Source organism: Ipomoea triloba, chromosome 1 (genome assembly GCF_003576645.1).
Source record: "Ipomoea triloba cultivar NCNSP0323 chromosome 1, ASM357664v1".
NCBI lineage: Eukaryota > Viridiplantae > Streptophyta > Magnoliopsida > Solanales > Convolvulaceae > Ipomoea > Ipomoea triloba.
This window is the reverse complement of record NC_044916.1, coordinates 26,535,662-26,553,611: the sequence shown is the minus strand read 5'-3', so window position 1 is coordinate 26,553,611 and position 17,950 is coordinate 26,535,662. Positions and strand designations below refer to the sequence as shown.

Here is a 17,950-nt window from a genome sequence, read left to right as displayed (position 1 = left end):
GGGGATGGAGGGTTGACGGGAGGGCGAGGCGGTGCTACCTTTGGCGGGGATGGAGGGTTGACGGGAGGACGAGGCGGTGCTACCTTTGGCGGGGATGGAGGGTTGACGGGAGGGCGAGGTGGTGCTACCTTAGGTGGGGATGGAGGGTTGACGGGAGGGCGTGGTGGGGCCACTCTTGGAGGAGGGACGTTGGGCTGAAATGGCGGTGCCACTTTTGGAGGGAACGGTGGGATTTGTGGCGGAGATGGAGAAGTGTGAGGCGGTGCAGGAGGGAAAAATGGGAAGAAGTTAATGTTTTGGTTAGAAGCCATTTGCAGTGGTAAGTAGTTGAAGTAGTTGGAATAAATCTGTTACTCTGTGTGGTCTCTATCTTTAGTGCTTGAGTGAGAATTTATAGTGTGATGTTTTGCAAGTTTAGTTTATACTTCTAAGTTTCATATGACTTGACTGTCATGTTAAGGCTTTGAGATGGGCTGTCTTCTCTTGATTGCACTAAAATACACTCTTCTTTCTATTTCTTCCTCCCCGGTCAGTCCAATTTTATTTTATCTATTCAGAAAAACCATTATATTGCTTGCAGTGTAGGTAATATTAGGGTTGATTTACATCTAGTTAAAGGCGACAATAGCGGAAATAAGACATTTAAATTGTGGTGTTATTAATGTGGTGTGAACATATGTAACATGTTTGTGTAAACATAAAGACAATAATTTCAACTTGGTAAATTGATTGTATCATATTTTAACGAGTTAACTTGTTAAGTACCAAAACTATATGTTTTTATTATCATGTAATTATGTAAACCCATTAATGACATGAGACACCAAAAAAATTAAACTTACTCGTCTTTTTTTTTTTTGCATATGATCTTGTGTCATATAATCATATTGTGTAAAAAATTGTTAAGTCACCACCACAACAATGTGATGAAGCTAAATATATACCAACTATGTTTTTGAGAACATGAAATAATTTTAGTTTTTTTTTATTTATATTGAACGGAAGGGGGAAACCCATATGAGTTCATGCACAGTTAAGCAGCAATATCCATGAGAAACCTTTCTCTACTTGCAAGTTGGATATCTCTCAACAATCCCCATGTTTCAGCTTGTATGGGTGTGCAAGGTCTTAAGTTTTAGTAGATCCACAGATCTAGCTACCTTTGCAATCCTTTATATTACCTCCATCTCCTGCTTTGGTGAGGGAAAGGACGAACGTGCTCAAGGGCACAGGCGATCCCGCCTCTTAGCGAACCCATGGTCCAAACGACCAACACCAACATAACAGTGTCCTGATCTTCCGGTCTATACTCAAAGATTCTGGGAAAGTCAGGAGGTTCTCCCAGTAGCTCATAGTCATCGTCCATCCTAGCGGGTGACTCAGGTGGATCATTCAAGTGTTGGATCCTTGTGATTCTGATCTGTTTCCCTCTGTTAGAGCCTGTCACTACCGTATGCTTGGGTTCGGCTGCCGCTCTTCTTGGTGTCGATCCCCTGCCACCCCTCCCTCTAAATGCTCCATGCTCTGGAGGAATGGTTTGTCTGGGTGGGGCATTCTGTGGTAATGGTTTTTGACCCTCATTCGTTTGGTTATTATGATTCGTACGGATTCTAGGCAATGGCCTTCGAGCCGCATATTCAGTAGTTGCGGGGACTATATATTCGTTGGGACCATTATCCTCGGCATCATTCAGGCCCTCTAGGACTGCAAATCGGGAATTCGATCCCAAGCCTCCTTGGACTTCGTTGTATGCTGGCATTCGGTTCTGTTCGACGTTAGGCAGCCCAGTAGTCCGGTTGCCTCCCCTCTGTTGTCCCCTTCTTTCCTTCCTAGCTACCAACATCCACGCCCCGAAGTTCTCCTTCCGAATTCGATTTGAGATGGACTCTTGACGTACCGCATTAGGGGTCTCATTCGTTGATCTCTCTGCCCTCTGAGCCTTCTCTGTATCTGGGACGTGCGCCTCGTTCACTGCCTCTTGATTTCCCATTCCACATTGATCTTGCTTATGGCCATAGATGCCACACTTACAGCACACCATTTGAATCCCCTCATACTCTATTGGAATAACCTCGCCACCTAATGTGAATTTTGCCAGCAGTGGTTTTGTCAAATCCAACTCCACACACTCTAGCAAACCTGCCTATTGATACCAAACTTGTAGTGGTGTCCACCTTGATCGTTCGCCCTATGTATTTCCCTATTTTCTTTAGGAAGTCGTCTTCGAAATACTCGATCGGAACGGCTGGGAACCTTACCCAAACCAACAGCTTATCCATTCTATTTTTGTGAGGGAAGAAGTTCGGCACCCATTCTTAGACTGTTAGATAATGGCCCATGATAATCCAGGGGCCTTCGTATTTAGCAAACTCGTAGTCTTGGAGCGCATCAAATCTCGCCAGGTAGTAATCTTGGTCGATTGCAATTAGGTCAAAATTTGATTCTGACTTCCACATATTTTGGAGCCTTTCCAGAAGGTAGGAATAACTGACCTTGCGTCCAAGAACTTTGATTATGAGAGTCCGGCGCCATGGGCGTCTGAGGCGTTTTTTTTCCTCTTTGGACACCGGGATCGTTGGGCAATTCAGGTCGGAGCCTGCCTCGTCCATCGCTTCATCATCTGAGACCGCTTCATCTCCCAACTGTGTGTGTTGCTCTTTTCTACCCAAGCGTTATTGGGGGTCTCAACCGGAGTTCTCTATTGGGTGGAATCCGGAGATTTCAGGCCAGCTGCTAGGAGGGTTTCTTGAACAGCCCCGTCCTTCGGAGTAAGTATTGGCGTTTCCATTGCTTCTCGATTTCTTCAAGTTCCGATGCAGTAGGTCCCCGGCTGCCGGCGAACCTACATCAGACAAGGAGTCGGTGATGGTCTCCACCTCGTGTTACCTTTATTGGAGAATTCCCTCGCGTTAGAGTTACGCTATGTAATTACTTTTTAATTCTATTCACATTTGTTTAATAATTTTAGTTTTGATTCCTTAATTGTTGCATTTTTATTTTTTTATTTTTTATTTTTTGTTATTGAGTTCAAAAGTGATTAAGTTTAGTTTTCAATTACTGAAAATATGTGATTAAATTAATTTTTTGTTACATAGGAATTCTGAATTAAATTTATTTTTAATTATACTAACTTGTTTTATAGACGATTTGAATGTGAATTTTAATGTGGTGTTAATTATTTGAATTAATTTATGAAATTATATTTTGTAATTCAAAAATTATTTTATTTCGCTATTTAAATTTATTTTGATTTAAGATCGTAATTTGAAATTGTAATTATAGGAAAGTGAATAAATTAATAAATGATGTGAAGGAAGGGCCCACAAAATGGGAAGAAAAAGGAGAAGAATTGGAGAACAAATATGGAAAGAGATTATATGGTGTTGTGGAAGGGTTGGACCTACAAAATGAAAAGGTTAGGCGATTAGGGTTGAAAGACTAAGGAGATGTTTGGCAATTGTTTGGCAATTAACTAATAGTTGATAATTGATTGTGTTAGTTGGTTTAGTTAGTTGATAGTATTAACTGGTTATAGAAATGCGTTTGGTAAATTAATTGTTTTATCTTAACTAATTACATGTAAAATGAACTATAAAGGACATCAATATATTGTGCTACTTACTTAACTCTTAAAGTCCTGATTTAAAAAAAAAAACTCTTAAAGTACTTTTACAATTTATTATCATCATTGTGTTATTATTAATATATCATATCATTTTTAAGTATTGCTTTTTGTTTTATTATTAATATGTTATAATTATAATTATATAGAAATACATCGTAGTTAATAACAATTTAATATTAAAAATATAATTTCAAATAAAAATAGAATAAACATAAGTTGTTATTAATAATTCAACATAACGATTAACGTAATTTAGATGTCGGGCTCTTTATTCTAATGATACTAAAAATGTAAATTTGAATAAAAATGAAATAAATATAGACTAAATGTTTGGTAAATCTTCTCAAAAAAAATGTTTGGTAAATGGCGCATCTGCCAAAATTTTGACGGTCTGCCATTTCAGTGTTTTGATCAAGGAAAAAACACTGAAAATGTTGTTTGGTTAAATGACAGTTTGGAGCAGCGGTTTGCCCCAAACCGTCAATTTTGCAAACGTTACATTTAACAATGTTTGCAACTGAAGTTGTGAGGAAATACTTTCGTTCTCCAAAAATGCCCTTAACATATTTATAAAAAAAAAAAAAAAACAAACAAACAAACAAAAAACAAAATTAACATAAGGTAAAAATGCTCCTTGATTAAGGAGCTGTGCCCATCTGTTTACCCAGCCGATGGGCATGGCTGTTAGATTAAAAATGAAGCCTTGAGACTCCTTTCCCCACTTCTCCAATCGATGTGGGATAAGTGGAGAAACAAAAGGGGAGCCGCTTTTTTTTTTTTTTTTAATATTATTATTGTTATTATTAAATATATGTATATGTTTTAGGTTATTTTACATGCTAACCGTTAATCTAAACAATTAATTTTACCAAACATTTTTTTATAAATCGCTAACATAATCTGCTAGTCAAACCCGCTAACACAATCCGCTATTTGCTAATCGCTAACACAATCCTCTAATGCTAATCGCTAACCGCTTTTGCCAAACAAGATCAATAACCAACAACTATTAATGATAAATTATACTTTTAAAACGAAAATGCAATAAATGGTTATCAATAAGCTACTCAATAATGTAAGTCAAAAGGTGTTTACAAAACACTCATATTACGTGATGACTAGTCAATCAACTAAAGCTAGTGAAACAAGCCAGGCGTACTTTGACTTATAAGCTATTTTCCAATAACCCCCTAAAATTGAGATAGGAAAAAAATGCATTTTTAGTATTTTAATTGTTCTTTATTAGTAGTTTTAGTTCCTAACTATTTTTTACCAGTGCAATATACTCTCTTAACTCTTTAAAAAAGTTATAAAAGTAATATAATTAAATTTTAAAATACCTGTATACTAAGTAAAATTTTAATGGAGTGTAATAGTTTTGTTCAGGAGCTAAAACAGTTAGCAAGTAATAATTGATAAACTAAATACATTTATCGCCATAGTAATATTAGTAGCATATACCCTTATGATAATACACTATACATACATGAAGTATAGACTACGTATGTAGTCATGAATAATGAATTTCTTTGCAAACAGCGTCGGGGACGGCGGTGGTGCGCCGGCAAGCTCAGCTCGTTCTTAATAAATTATTATTCTTCATTTTTGTGTTTTTATTGACAGCGTTTACGTAGGTTCCAAAAACACTGGACATGAATTTCCTCGAATATTTACGTAGCTGAGATGGATCAATGGTAGAATAAGGCATTATGCCTTTTTTACACGTACACAGATATGTTAGCCAAATAAAATACTGGACATGAATATTTACGCTTAGCTTGCACAACTGACAGCACAACAACGCGGATCGGAATCATTAGATATCATTTAGAATCATATATATATATATATATATATATATATATATATATATATATATAATGACCAATTGAGTTAATTACCAGAAAATATTTTGAGAGATCAGAATTGAAGAAGATGCAAACGTTGGGTATATGGATACTTGTGGTCATATGCATTATTGCATTGATCGCTATTCAGAATATTTTGCATGCTTTCTTCATTGCGTTGAGGAAGAAGAAGAATAAGAAGGCAGCAGCTCTGGTCGGAGCCGCCACTGGTGTTGCTGTTGCCGGAGCCGCCGCAGGTGCTGCCAGCGCGGCTGATGAGTCGTCGGAGGATAAATCTAACTGTGGTATTGAGATCGATGTTGGTGCCGCTGTTGAACTCATAGTAGCTTGTTTTTGTAGCGGCGAATGATCGATGAGATGTTGTGAGAATTATATACATGTTAACTCTTATTTTTACTCACTACAATAATTAGGGTATAAAGTTGCATAATAGAAGTGTGTTGAAATTGATATTGTAACAGCTCTACCAGTAAGCGCGAGACAAAAAAATAACAAAAGGATAATATTGTAGATGATAATATGTCCTGTCATGTCTTGTCCTCCGTTATTACCAGGCTTGTCCCAGGCCTGTCATTACGAAGCTTGTCTTAGGACTATTTATAATGAAAATGAGGAATTTCTGAGGAAGGACAATTTCACAAGCTTGTCTTAGGACTATTTATAATGAAAAAGTATAAATTGGGAGTACATATAATATATCTGATTTGAAAAAATGAGGGAAACAACGAGGTCTCTTCTACTAAGTTTGTATCCAAAATGAGGGAAACAACGAGCTCTCTTGCTGGAAGTAGCCCAAGGAGAATCGTCACTTGTGAAAATCGAACCTGAGTTCTCCTAAAATGAGTTTATTATCGAAATGGTCCCTCGACTATTACGAAATTACCAATTTGGTCCTTAAAAATTTTTCGTGCTCAATTAAGTCCCTCGACTTTGAAAGTTTTAACCAATTTGGTCCTCCATTTATTTTGCCGTTAAACATAGATTAAAATCGGGACCAAATTGGTAATTTTGCTATAATCAAGGAACCAAATTGGTAATTTTGCTATAGTCAAGGGACCATTTCAGTGAAAGATTAATTACCAATTTGGTTCCTTGACTATAGCAAAATTACCAATTTGGTCCCGATTTAACGGATGTTTAGCGGCAAAATAAACGGATGACCAAATTGGTTAAAATTTTCAAAGTCGAGGGACTTAATTGGGCACGAAAAATTGTTGAGGACCAAATTGGTAATTTCGCGATAGTCGAGGGACCATTTTGGTAATAAACTCTCCTAAAATTCTTACCCACAAAGAAAGTTCATTTGCCACTTAAGCTATCCCATTAACTTGTAATATAATTTCTATTATTTCAAAATTCATTTCTCGAGTCAAACGAGTTGTAATTATTGTGGTGTTCCCATAGTTAATTTTGCTTCCATATTTAAAATTGTTTTGTAAGATTGTGGTGGCTTTCAATCTCTGATAAATGAAAACATAAGAAATCTTTATTTCGAAAAAAAAGAAGACATCTTTAAAGTTTCGACATTTTTTTTTTGGTAAATTTACAGGGTCTTTCTTGCCATTCGTTTAACGGTCCGGGGTCCACCCACGTTCGCTCCGAGAGGCATAGGAGCTGGCCCAGGGGGAATCGTCACTTGTGGAAAGTTCCGACATTATTATAAATATTTTAATACTTTTGGAAGGATGGGTAACTCAAAATTTAAAAATCTTTACATTTTAATTAATTTTAGAGTTTTACTACATGGACTCTGATAGGTTATCTTCGTCTTGTGGGTCCTAAGGAAAGTGTTAGCATCAAATTTTTTGTGTGGGTGAGTATAAGTAGAAAGTACAACTTGGGAGTCCATGTAGTATTTTCTCTAATTTTATTTGTCAGAAGGCAAAACTCGAAATCCTAACCATAAAAGTGAGATAGAGCCTCATTGCTCCTGTGGAATGAGAAAAAGTCATCTATAAATCTGCAATCTGATAACTATTGAGGGGAGGCGGGTGAATGACTAAATCCATCAATTGGTAACTAGGAAAATTGCTGAGCGGAGGTGGTGAAGTGTCAAGTTTAACAATTTGATGTGTTAGTGAATTATTAGGTAGATGCCGGTAAATGGTTAAGTCCAACACCCTGCCTCTCGAAAATGTGACGAAGCAATATAAACAAATAAAGAGTTAAGGCGCTTTCGCTAACTTTAGACATAGTGGTACCAAAATTGCATTTTAATTAAAACATTACTATATTAAGGTGGTCTAATCATAGAGTTGCCCTAATCTTGCGGTAAATGCATGCATGCCAGGACAATTAATCATCATATTAGTATTCGCCCCTGTAAAACAAGAAACCAGACAATTCAACAATTTCCTGGAAAAAACAACGCAAAGCTGTTAAACTGACATCGATTATAATATGTGAGTATGTGACTAAAACATATAAAATGGCCTTTGATGAGTTGTTAATTAAACTGACATTGATTATAAAGTTTCAAATGTGATGGAAGCTTATGTTGTGGCCATCGTATTTTTGTTTGACCTCATAGTTGTTTTGCTTGTTATATCTACTCCGCTACCTTACCACGGTGGTTTCGGGCGGCCCAAAAGACACGGCAACTTTATTGCTGCTGTCGGAATTTTGAAGCGCATAAGAAAAAAAGCTCGTCGTCGAAGTCCAATTGATGAGATTGATGTCGGAGGGATCATTGAAGCTGTCCTTGCTGGTAATGGTGGCGGTGATGGTGGTGGTTGTGGCGGTGGCTGTGGTGGCGATTAAGGTCAGAATTTGATACAATCTTGGTCAAAGATATAGATCTTGCTGCCAATGTGCTAAAATTAATTAGGAATTATTGTAGTTATCTTATTTCCTAGTTTATTAGTAGTTGTCTTTTTTACTGAACATATTTTAGAATATTGTTTCTTGATGTCTTTAAGTTTTATCTCCTAGAATATTAGATTATATTAGGAAGTTGGAATTTGAATAAAATTAAAAGGGAAGTTTTTTTTTTTTTTTTTTCCAACTTCTCTCTCTGGTTTTGCCTTCCCCTTCAGCATAGGAAACCAACTTGTTCTTCTTCTATTAACCACCAACCTGTGACACGTAGCCAAATATTTGACTCATATCATCTGGTTTCTGTTGTCGGCGTCATGGGTACTGATTTGAACATCAAACCAGCCAAAAAGCTTTGGAATTACAGCATGACAAAATTGAGAACTTGTCCACTACTGTCTCTACTATGTCCACTGCATCCCACAACCATGCGGTTGCTCTTGCCAATCTGGAGAAGCTAGTCAACCAGATATTGACCAATCAAGCTAAGGTAAACAAACAGTTCAAGAGGAGGACTCTGTTACAATCGCTCACACTGAAGGGATCTCTACTATGGCAGACATAGGGGAAGACTCTTACCGCGTTTTTTCCAATATCCCAAGGTCGAATTCCCTTTGTTTTCAGGTGAGGAAGACCCTATGGTTTGGCTACTTCATTGTGAGTCTTCATTTCACCATGCTAACACACCAGATCACGAACATATTCCTCTGGCAGCACACCACATGATTGGCGAGGCCCAACTATAGTATCATTTTGAAACTATGGTGCCACCATTTGCTTCTTGGGCATCGTTTAAGGAACAGTGTTGTTTGAGTTTTGGGTCACCTCGGAGCATTAATCCACTGGCGAACTGAAGCTGCTCTTTCAGACCAGAAAGCACATTAATGATTATGTCAAGGACTTTCGAGCTCACCTTAGACGTGCAGGCACAGTACTCCTAGCCCAATGTGTTGATCTTTTACCATGGTCTGAACGAGGTACTTCGAATCAACGTAGAAAGGACAAAGTCTAGTTCTCTAAACGAAGCCATTAATACAATTTGTGACTTCTACCGAAAATGTCACATCTTAGGCGTTCTGCTTGCCAAAACGGCAAACAATGACACACACCTTGCCGCGCACCTTCCCTCTACCGTGTCTCACTACATACCCCCACAACAACCATCCAACCACACCAAATCACCTCGACCTCCGTATAAATTCTTATCCCCGACGAAAAAGGCCGATAGGGGCGCCAATAAGTTGTACATGTTATAACTGTGATCAATATTTTTTTCCAGGACATAAATGCTGCCACCCAGGGACGGATCTAGAAAATTATCTGAGTGGGGGCGAAGTTAAAATGACATTAGAAATGTCAATGACAAAATATCAAACAGCCAAAAATACATTATAAATTACAACAGAATGTTTTTGATAGACTACATAATAGTATCGTTGGAGTCAAAAATATACTTGAGTGGGTGAAAATGTGAAAATATTTATGACAAAATATGAAAAATAATCAAGTTTGGAGTTGAACCAGCTAAGCTACTCAAACTATTAACAATTTAAACATTAATATAGGTTTTATATAACGTTTAATGCTATATATGTGTATATATATATATATATGTATATACACACACATATATATAAAGGGGAGGGGAGGGGAGCAGCTGCCCCATAATGGCTTCGTCTATGCCGCCACCTTTTTATGTTGTGGACAACTGGACATTAGAGGATGATGAAGAATTGCCTGCTTCAAGCTTGATCTCCGGGAATTGAAGGGTGTAATGATACAATCATGGGTCAAAGATACAGATCTTGCTGTCAATCTGCTAAAATTAATTGGGAATCAATTTAGTTATCTTATTTCCTAGTTTATTAGGAGTTTTTCTTTTTTACTTTAAGTAAGCATATTTTAAAATATTGTTTCCTTATATCTTAAGCTTTAAAATATAAGAAGGATATTAGATTGTCTTAGTAAGTTAAAATTTAAATAAAACCAAAAAGAAAAGTTTCTTGCTCCAATTTCTCTCTCATTCTGCCTTCCCTTCACCATAGGAAAACCAACTTACATATTCTCCTTCTATTAACTGTGGAACCGTGACGCGTAACCAAACATCTTACTCATATGACAATTAATGATGATTTTTTAAGAATTAAAGTTTCAGCCATATGTATATACGATTTGCATTGTAATTTGACCTCTTATTATGTGAATTCTTACGTAGTTTGCATCAATTTATTGCATTTAATTACTATTTATAACAAAACATGGTTTTGTAGATCTTTGAGATGAGGAGGATTTCACTAGCATGATTTTAAAAAGGTATACCATATCTATTACAAGTTCAAATTAAATCTCATTACTACTATGTACCACATAACAATTCAAATTAATTAATAGTGTGTTTGGTTCGGATATGAGAATCAGAATCGGAATGGGAGTAAAATATATACTTGGAATTGGTAATGGGTTTGGTGAAAATATTTGACATGTTTGGTAGTAGGGTGGAATTAGATGATTATCAATATTGATGTTTGGTTGTTTATGACTCTATAGTGGGAATAATGTTTTAAAAATACAAAAATTATAAATTAAGGTAATTGATCCTAATATAATAACAGCCAAAGAATCACTATGAACAAAAAAAAATCAAAACTAAATTCTAAAAGTACTAATCCAAATTTAAAAATTAGATTACCTATAGCAACACAAGTTCCAAACCACAAAGCTACTCAAAATCTTGTGTATTAAAAAGCAGGAACCTCCACTTATACATGTGAGTGCGCGGGAAGCAAAGTAGTGGGGTGGCACGTGTGTGGTCAAGAATGAAAGTTGCTAGATGTCGTACATTTGTCAACCATTCGTGAGTCCTTCAACAATATAAATAGGCACCATTCCCTCCATTTAGACCTCCCGGTCCAGTGGTCTGAGCCTTCTTCCTCCTATCGGCGCCAGAGTTTGAATCCTGTTGGTAACATATTTAGTTCTATTTTATTCCTAACTTGTTTATTTCTATTTTATTTGTTAGTTCCCTAGCTTATTTATTTATTTATTATTCGGGCCGCCATTTTAGGCCCTATTCAATTCCTTAGGGCTATATATAGTATTTATTATTTATATATTTTTTGGGCTGCCATTTTGGGCCAATATCTTGGGCTTTGCACATACTATTTTGGGCCTAGCGCCCCGAGTAATAAAGTTGCTTTCTTCCTACCCTCATTCTGTACCCTATACCCAGTTTATGGTGGACTCGGTTCCGATAAAACCAACATTATTGGCACTGCCTGTGGAGAACTCTATGAAAAGCATGCTTTCCTAATTTCTACTCGTTGTTGGCAGCCACTGTGTTTTATTCTACCGTTTTTTTTTCAAGAGTTTTAAAGGAATTATTTGAGTAGATATCATACCATTTAATTCAATGCTCTGTAGGATAAAAACGTAAGTATGTAATTTATGCTGTCTTGCAAAAAATATCCATGCTTAATGGGTTTTAGACCATATGGAATGATCTGGTAATAGTTAGAACGAACCTGTAATTTGAGTTGATAAATTGCTTTAGATTACTTTTGGTAATGGATTCATGTTCCTACTGCTTTTCTCATTGTTTAATTACTTACCTGTGTCTTTCTATTCATCCATGTTTCTTGAACTTTTCTAATTATATTTAGTTCTATATGCAAACTTATTTCATTGTGTTATGAATAGTTCTTCGTGGGATCAACCATTACTTTTGCACATGCTATTGCACAATTCATGCACTTGTAATGATATGATTAAAATTTGTCCATAAACTTCATTATGAACTATCTTCTACTCTTGTGTCTTTTCTTTTGTATTCTGAATGCATCTTCTGCTATTTTCCCACTCTTTTTATACTGATCAACTCACCAACTATCAGCATGTTTATCTCCTCAGAAGTCGTAGAGACTAATTCAGGCCTCAATATAACTCAAAACCTATAGAATTTTATTGGGAATATATCTGAAAAGAAAAAATAAGAAGATTATTGGCCAATATTAATTAAATGACTTATTATTATTATTAAAATCAAATATTGTTCAAAATATATATTATTTATTTATTTCATACCTACAACCATTTATATATAAAAAAAAATTCTAATTAAAATTAAATACGGAGTATAAAGTAAAATAAATTAACATTAAAACTAAACTAAATGATGTATATAAAAAGTCTGACATGTTCTGCCAAAGGAGTGGCACGTCAAGATTGTGCAAATTAGAGGCAACAAGAACTTTTCCTATACCACAATTGAATCATTGTTCTAGGATTTTAAAGATCACGAATTTGATATATTAGGATTAGACAATAAAGAAATCCCAAATAACAAGCGTACAACAACACTAGTTGGCAATAAAATATCATCAACTACGTAGCTCAAGATCATCTGAGAGGCCATCAAGATCCAAAAATAAAAAAATAGAAGAAGAAATGGTCTTATTGCTCAAGAAATTTCTTAGACACAACTAAGCTCATCTGGAGAGGAGCTCAAGGAGACATAGATCATCTTTCACCTCAAAGATAAGAAAATAAAAAGAAATGAATTGAAGAAACACATGAATGTTTTTGTTATAATTGTAGGAAAATAGGACATTTCAAAGCTTATTGTCCTTACCATGTGGACAAAGAAAAACAACAATGAAAATATGAATGGAATGAAGAAGTCAAATAGATCTGACTGAAGAAAAGATGACAAAAGACTTCTTACGTTTTAATATTTGGTACGTACGTACTCCGTACTCGGTATTCTTACGCATTGTTAATTAATGATTATATATGGATTTAATTATTATTATTATTTAATTTATTAGTTCACACCAAATGATATAGTGATTGTGACTAAAAGCATTTTTAAACTACCTGCGACGTTGAACTTTCCATTTGTTCACATGAAATAATGAAGGATCTAATATAATGAAACAAGCAAATTAAATGATGAGTAATTTACAATGCCGGTCATGCATCCATTTAAAACAAAAAGGATCATTAATATAAAAACAATTACATAGCTTATAGATAGTAAATAACTTATATATTTTTGTCTGAAACGATAAGAATAGTAATTTTTAAGACAATTCAAGGTCCTCCAACACGACTTGTCCTTAAAAAAAGTCTTGTGTAATAGTTTAATTAAATTCAATTCACATAAGCAGCATAGTTGTGACTTCTTAAATGAGAGGTCTCAAGTTCGAATCATAATGTGGAGGCATTGACTCTTTGTGCTTCATTAGGTTGAGAAATTATGTATGAACATATATTACATTGTAACAGAGTCAGTAGTATCCAAAAAAAATCAATTAACATATTAATAATTAATTTATTAGATCTTACTTTATAAATAATTAAATATTGCCATCGTGCTCTTTTTAATCATTGTTAATCCTAGACGTTGATTTTGGCAAGATCAAGACTCTCATCTTACCACACGTTTCACCTGGACACAATCAATATATATATATATATATATATATTGCACTTGTCCAAAGCTTCTTATATGTCAAAAAAAAAAAAAAAAAAAAACAACTACAAATTATACCATGGACTAGGTCTATAATGCATCGTAGATTCTAGTTCAAAATGATATTCAGATTATGTGTCTCTAGTTAACATATTATGTGTCTATAGTTAATAGATTATATACATGTAAATATATTGAAAGTACATAATATGCTAACTGTAGACACATAACATATTATGTGTATTATGTGTCAGTAGTTAACATATTATGTGCATTGATGGTTTTGCTGAAATCAGGTCCACCATAAACCGCGTATAGAGGTACAGAACTGGATAAGAAAATAGTAGTATTATTGCTCGGGGCGCTAGGCCCAAAAGAGTGCATATAAAGTCAGTATCTTGCTCGGGGCGCTAGACCCAAAAGAGTGCATAGAAAGTCCGAGATGATGAATGGAATAAGAATAATATTGTAGCTACTAGAAATCAAACCTTGGTGTATGGGTTGAAGGTTTGGAATCTATACCACTGGACTAGATTAATTACTTATAGTTGTTTTATTATTTTTTCGTACCGAAAGAAACCTGCAATCACTACCCGCGAGTGTGCACTAGGTTGTACGTAGTTGGCCGGCTCAAACCAAGAAGCCAATAGATAATAAATAAATTTTTAAAAACAAATGAAAAACAAGTTATTCCTTAAAAGAAGATTGACTCTGCGTTGTTTCTTAATTGTATGTCATTTTCCCATGTCCATGTATAGTTTCGCACTAATATTTTAATTAAACTTGAAAACCAACGGATTAATGCACCTCATCATTTCCGTAAGGAAAATAGACATCAATTTCCTCGAAGATCATATCAGTCGCATGATAAGATCGAGTAAACGCAGTCTACATCATATGGTGTCGCGTTCGACGAAATTGCAGATTCTTAGCACTATCGCCTAATAATTAGTTTTAGTTTTACGTAATTATAAAAAGCATGCATATATGTTTCATGTTTGATCTGAGCAGACAAGGGACAAGACTCGATCGGGAAGATGAGCACGGGGATTGCATTGGTCTTAGCCCTCGTTGGGTTTTTTGTTGCTTCGTTTACTTTACTCTGTTGGCTTGCAAAAAGGAAACGTAGTCGCCCTAGTACTGTGGCTGTAGCCGGAGCCACGGGTGTTGCTGCCGCTGCCGCGGTAGCTGCAACCACCGTGGCGGATCAGTCAGAGGATGAACCGAATTTTCGTATTGAGATTGATGCGGGTGCCATTGTTGAAGCTGTTGCTGGCTGTTTTGGTTGATGAGGGGTGATTGGTGGTGAGAATTGGAGCGGGTTTTTTTTTATGGTTTTTGAAATAGTGAAAAAGTAGTGGAGTTCGTTTTTAACAAATGTAGAGAGTGATTTTTGGTTGGATTTTTTTTTTTGGTAATGAATGGTTTTTTTTGGGATCCACCAAGAGAGAGAAAATGGAAAACAAAGGTAAATAGTTACTTGTGGAGGGCAAGAATCGCGCCCGTGTTATGCACGCGCTTGCTGAGTGCATTATTTAAAACTTTTTCATTTTTTTTTTAAATTTATTGTAAGTCTTTTTTTTTTTTATTCTCCCTTTTTTCTTGCCCTCCTCTCTCTTTCCTAATTGACACATGCATCAACAATCTCACAAAAAAAAAAAAAAAAAACTAAAGCTATATATTGAGGTTGTTCTTAGGGGTTAATTTTTAGGTTGCCATGTATCTATAAGGTGGTGTTTGGTTGGGGATCGGATTTTTATACCATGGGTTTTAAAATTCATTATTATGTTTAATTTGTTTGCCTATTATGATTATCTTGTTATTGGAATCAAATCCTTTAGCAATTACAAAACTCATTATCATTTTTCCCATATACTTTTGAACAATGAAATCACAAATAAGAGAGAAAAAATTGAAAAAATAAAAATAAAAAGGTCATTGTTCATGCATTAAATATGAAATTTTAATATATATACACATACACATATATATGTATTATTTATTTTTAATTATTTATTTATTTTGATTCCAATTCATATTTACTACCAAACAAAGTGACTCATTCTACTTATTAAACATATTACCATTATCAAGTATTTGAATCTCATTAGCATTTCAATTTCAAATGTTTTAACCAAACACACCATAGGTTTGGTGTTCCCATATTTAATTTTGGATTTTTGATCTTGTTTCTTCCCCTTCAGTGACGTATGACCAAGCTTTAATTTATAACTACAATTTCATGATGGGAATCATGTTTCAAGTTCATGGCATGCCAACCGCATTATAGAACGTGCTATGACAAATTGACAATGCCTTTAGTACTCTGTGGGAATTTTGATCCGGTAAAAGATTAAATAAATCTCTCATTGTAAAAAAATAAACGAATAGAGATTTATATTTATATTCAAGTGGCAATTGCATTTCCATAAATAAGTACAACTTTAATTTGAATGAATAAGCCATGCATAATTTATCCCATACAAAATGATGCATGTTTACACTTAGGGTGTATTTGGTTCGTAAATAGGAATTTGAATCGGAATGAGAATAAACTATTTGGTAATGATAATGATAATAATTTTGGTGAAAGTATTTTACATGTTTGATAGTATGGTGTAATTAGAATGATTACTAATATTGATGTTTGGTTGTGTATGCTCCTATATAATGGGAATAAAGGTTTTAAAATATAAAAACAAAAATCAAGACAATTGATCCTAATATAATGACATCCAAAGCATCAATATGAACAAAAAAAAATCAAAACAAAAATCTAAAATACTAATCCAAACTTAAAAATTAAATTACCAATGAGATGAGATGATACCCCTTTTTAATTAGAGAATGAGATTTTTAATTGAAGGGGTAATTACCCATGAGCGTAACACTCTTTTCATTGTTGAAGGTGAAAAGATGATCAAAGCCATTAAAAGATTACAAAATATTCTTCTTGAGATGGGAGACATAAAGGGTGAAATTATTCACCTCACAAGGAAGAATGTAAATCAGGAGAGGTTCGAGAACATAAACTAATGTGGGGAACGTTCCTATGAGAATCAACCTCCCATACGTCCACGAAAACTAATCTGATGCATTAAAGAAATAGATCTATGGATGAGATTAATTTGGGAATTAAAAATACGTGTGTACATATGAAGTATATTTTGATGTGTGCATATTAAGCATGCATGCGTTGTGTGCAACATAAGGACATGCTCAATATGCATACATCAAAATGCTCTATATGCACACGCGTGCTTTTAACTCCCCCAATTAATCTCTAAATCTATTTTTTAATGCACCAGATTGGTTCTCATATGATCTCTAATATATATATATATATATATATATATATATATATATATATATAACAAATAAAGCTAAGGGATTTATAATCTTGCGAAGAAGAAGAAGAGCGAACTAGAACAAAGGTTGCGTGATCTCATGAAGCAACTACAAAACAAGAAAGAAGTATAAAGACCATAAGAAAACTCATACTTTTATTTGTAATAGAGAAATATAATTTGTAATGGTGCAATCAAATTATTTTGCAATGCGCATAAAATTCTACATATACTATTAGATGCATGAACACCATAAGAAAACTCATACTTTTATGACAAGTCATATGATGCATGGAAAATCAATCTCAAGAGAAAGCATTCTTGTATTTCGAACACGTTTTCCTTTGAAACTCCTAAAAACTTAGAAATTTGATAATACAATTGTGTAGAAACTCAAACTCATCAACAAGTGTCGCTTTGGCCGAGTGGTTAAGGCGTGTGCCTGCTAAGTACATGGGGTTTCCCCGCGAGAGTTCGAATCTCTCAGGCGACGATTAGCTATTTTTATGAAATAGCTCAACTGTTGAGTAACTAGTTTTAGTTCTACACAATTATGAAAGGCAAGCAGATGTCTGTGGTCATTGCCATGAGCCATCTTTGGAAGAAAAGTCGAGTACTGTTGCCGGAGCCACGGGTATAGCTGCCACTATATTTAATTTTGTTTTCCTTTTTAATAAATATTATGAACCAATTATAGTTGTACATCTAGGAATATCTAGCTGCTTTAAAATAAGGAGAGAAGAAAAAAGCACAATGTCATTTTTGTAAGTAATTCAAACTTTTAAGTGCATTTAGCAGTACTATAAAATACATTCCGTAATATGTG

General features: G+C 34.9%; 1 non-coding gene across 1 annotated transcript; it reads left to right on the top strand.

Annotated features, from left to right (window-relative positions):
• The first annotated feature begins 17,535 nt into the window (after positions 1-17,535).
• Positions 17,536-17,617, top strand: TRNAS-GCU. Its single transcript has one exon. It is a non-coding gene; the product is annotated as a tRNA-Ser (tRNA).
• The last annotated feature ends 333 nt before the right edge of the window (positions 17,618-17,950 follow it).